This window comes from Cygnus olor, chromosome 2 (genome assembly GCF_009769625.2).
Source record: "Cygnus olor isolate bCygOlo1 chromosome 2, bCygOlo1.pri.v2, whole genome shotgun sequence".
NCBI lineage: Eukaryota > Metazoa > Chordata > Aves > Anseriformes > Anatidae > Cygnus > Cygnus olor.
In genome coordinates, this window is record NC_049170.1 from 71,520,966 (window position 1) to 71,525,162 (window position 4,197).

The window sequence follows — 4,197 nt, forward strand, 5'->3', positions numbered from 1 at the left end:
CTATGTCAGGTAGCCCCTGCACACACTCTTCAGCATCAAGCTTTTATTCTGACACCCTAGACCAGTCTGCCCGAGGCTCGGATGAAAATATGACACCATTTCACACAAACGATGCTTTCACACAGGCCGTGCATGGTAGGTACTATTATGTGTTTTTATGATCTCACCTTTCTAGAATTTGATAGTTCTGGAAGAGTTTGTGACTTTCTGGGATGGGACAGAATTCAGACATTTTCTTTGCTAGATATGTTGTGCACCAACCCATCTTTTATTTAAAAAAAAATAAAAATAAAAAAAGGAAAAGCTGCTCTAATAGTAATGAAACTAGTATCATCTCTCTCAATTTCCACAGTCTTTGTTTCACAGACCAGTCACCAAAAATACCCATTTTCTGGCCTACAGCTGACACTCGGGACTTATTTCTCAGTATATATGTGCCATCACCAAGGGGCAGAAAGAAATATGATAACACTCTTCTATTATTACCTACAGTGTTGTTCCTGAATTGCAGATACAAAATATATAATAATAATAAAATTTCTAGCTGACTGTGTTAAATATAAAACACTGCTTTAGATTTATGGTTGTAACTATGCCACGCTATACCTTTAGGGGTGGAGCACTTGCCAGACTGTTGTTCACTCTTTATGATTCTGAATATCACTTTTTTACATCATAAGATTTATTTTTACTTTAGTATGAAAGGTTACAAGAAATTATAAATTATATACAGCAAGGAGGGTATATAATCTGCAGGCTTATGGGCCATGAGAGAACTGCAGCTGTTTCACTCAAGCTCTTGCTAAAACCCCCTTCTTTGAGTGGATTTTTTTTGTTGTTTTTAAATAAAGTTTGAGTAACATTTTGGCTATTGTTTTACTGCAAAAGGTCTTGGTGTTTTATTCAAAGAGCAGTGTGCAGAGCTTAAAGAAACCTCTTGGGCGAGAGCCTGCTTCTTGCCACTTCTGCAGCATGCTCATTTCACAAGCTTTTCTGCTTCTTGTCAAAGTTGGGTTTCTGTGTTGGGGTGTAATTAACTGCATCAGGAGAGCACTTGTATTTTGGAGGAGCATGTTCCTTTCAGTAAGGTGGCAAGTGGGAGTTAACAGCAATTTCTGCTCTCCCACCTGAGCATGTCTTTTGAATTTAAATTGCTGAGGGTAAAGGGGGGGTAGAAGACTCAATAAAAACATTGCTCATCTGAAGCCATTGCTGACCTGCTTAACTAACAGGATTGGAAAGAAAGTGGAAAAGGAATAACTAAAACAACAAGGAAAAAATATCTGGGGATTTAACAGCTAATTTCCCTTGCATTGAATAACACTTGCACAGTGGCAGGCTGTACTCATACTGTCTCTTGCTGTGTGTCTCAGATTCACATTTTCCATCCAGCCCAGAAAACACCCAGGTGGAACATCACTTGGCCTCCTGCATATCCCAAGGTATTGCCACAGGACGCTGGCACACGGTGCTTGCATATTTGCTTTTAGTAGCTGGGTCATTACTTTTAAACTGTCGAGTGTTTCCATGGTGTTTGCTTGATTTACTCCCTCAGTCAGGCATGCTGAGTTTTGTTTCATCAATCATGCTGAAATCAAAAATCCTCTTTTAATTAACCAAAATGACTGAGTGCTTTTTTAAAGGTACTAAGTAGCTGGAAACCTAATTTTGCAAAGGAAGGGCCGGTTAAGTTGGAGCATTGCTTAAGGCTGTTTTAAGCAAAACTGTGATGGCTTCTGAAATCATCTGATGATAAGACACCCAAATGAAAGGTCCAAGTGTTGCTACCTCTCCCCATCCCATACATGCTGTATTCCAGTGCAACTGCCTTTGCAAGGGGAAGATGGAAAATGGCAACAGAGGTCTATGTTCATGGGACGTTCAAAGGGAAATTTTCTGTGAGGAGCCAGGATAAAAGGCATTAAGAGCTGCTGCTGTGAAGGCAGTTTTCTTGTATGGAAGGGACTGCATTGTTATTGGTGGAGCTTGGCACTGAAATTCATGGTTCTCCAAAGAAATGCTACAGTGGTTGATGTGTGAATAATGGTGGCAGGTGGGCTTGGCACAGAGCCATCTGTCTTGGTTGTAGGCTTGTGATCGCTGGTTCCAGCTGCTAGGAAAATGTTCTTCTGTGATAAGATACGGGAAGATGTCACCTCTTTTAAGTGACAGAGGAAGAAGGTTCACTTTTTCACAGCTACAGTACAGCCTATTTGGAGAGTTAATGACTGCCTGACTTTCTCCTGGGTACTACCTTCCTCTGTAGCCATTTCTAGGCTTTGCATTCCCTCCCTGCTGGTACCTCTGCCATGTCACAGGGACCAGGAGAGTGTTTGCCTTGGTTGTCTAGTACATCACTCAGTGGTTCTGTTTCATACAAATCCAGCCAAAAGATGACTGCAGTTGTTCTCTTTGTGTCAAACCTCTGTTCATTTCTGGGACTTCTTTGTCTGTTTGTGATAATGATCCCTTTCCCATTCCTCAGCGCACAGCAGATCCTCTTTCAGCATCACTTACGTTACAGACCTTCCACAGAGCCTTCTCCTGACCTGTCTGCCCTCCTTTTATTATTGAGTATGAGACACAGAAGCAAATGCTGTGTGGTACGGTCTGTGACATGGAAGGGTTTCATGAGAAGAGTGCTTCGTCAGCCCTCAGCATGCTACCACTGCACTGCCAGGGGGTTGGCGGTGTTGCAGGGCGGTGCAGCAAGGTGTGAGGAAGCTAAAGGGATGCAGCAAGAAGGCGGAAAATGTTCTGGGTTTGTATTGCACCTGCCCGTGGTTGAGGACCCTTGTCTGAGGTCTATTTGGGCCCTTTGGGGAAATAACCTGGGTTAAACCTGGATGCAATTACTACACTGACGGAACAGCAAATTGTCCTCATTACCAGTGCAGGTAGTCAGGGAGCAGTGAGGGCAGACACCAGCTCTCCGAAGGCAGAGAGGACAATCTGCTGATAGGAGAGGAGACTTCCAAGACTGCAAGCAATGAGGGTGACTTAGTTATGCTATTTGACACCATACTGTACTTTTTACTTTTCACATGCTTACAGCCTGACCCTTCCTTGCTTAGGGAGAGAGAAATAAAGCCTAATTGTCTCAAAACCAGAAAGCTTAGTTGGAAAAAGTCAGACTCGCTGCATGCGACTGCCTGTTGCTTCACTTTTTGCTGAAATCTGAATCTCCAGAGCTAGCAGGGCAGCAGCGCTCCTGTACCTGTTTTGCAGCTAGGCCCTGGCCCTGCAAGCCGTGGGGCTGACCACCTACCTCTGCCCTGACCAGGAGGGCAGGCTGGTGCTGGTGTGCTGGGTCCTGGAGGCGCTGTGGCCCTGCCTGAGGGTCCTCCACCTTCTTTCTCCTCCTCTCCTCAATTTTAATGTTTTCCTCCCCTCCTTAATTAATTAATTTATTTATTTATTTTCTAGCATGGCCTCCTGCCAGGCCAGCCCTCTCTGCAGGGAGAGCTGGGCAAGGTTAGGCCGTGCCCTCTGCAAGTGGCCATGGGAAGGCAGTGGTGGGTGCCAGCAGCTAATGAGTGCCTCAAGGAGTTATCTTTTGTTGATTTAGATGCCCTAATTATATTCTTGGCCCCGCTTAGCATTCTTGGCCTTGGGCAGGAATGTGAACAGATACGAGCAGATCCTTCCTTCAGCCACAGTGACAACAGTCAGTGGTAGGAGAGCAGGAAGGGGCAGCCATGTTGTCCCCAGCCAGTGCAGGGGCCTCTGAGGGCTCTCTGGACCACCCCACACTGAAGACCAGGTGAAACACAGCTGCTGCTCCCAACCGCACCATGGATGAGACAGCATACACCCCATAGAGAGCTGCTGCCCAGCCCAGCCTAAAGTTGAAAATAAAAAAAAAACTTGGCCATTTTGTGGCCCAGCATGAGGACAACTGAGGCAGCAGAGTCCTTGGTGTTCAGCCACAGGTGTGAGCAAAGGCCCACCATCGTGCCTTTCTAAGGCCTTCTTAAAAACAGCAGCTGCTTGAGGTGTCACATCAGGAGAGCAATTACAGGCTGTGATCCCATCCTCGGCCTTCTCGCTGCACTGGGTGGTGCAGATTCGGTCGCTTTGGAGTGCCCAAGGGAGAGAAACTTGTTCAAAACCAAACACTAAACATTTTTGGTCAAGGAATGTTTTCACAGCTTTGTGAGAACACCTTTGGGGGCTTGCCAGATGAGTGGATGAAGG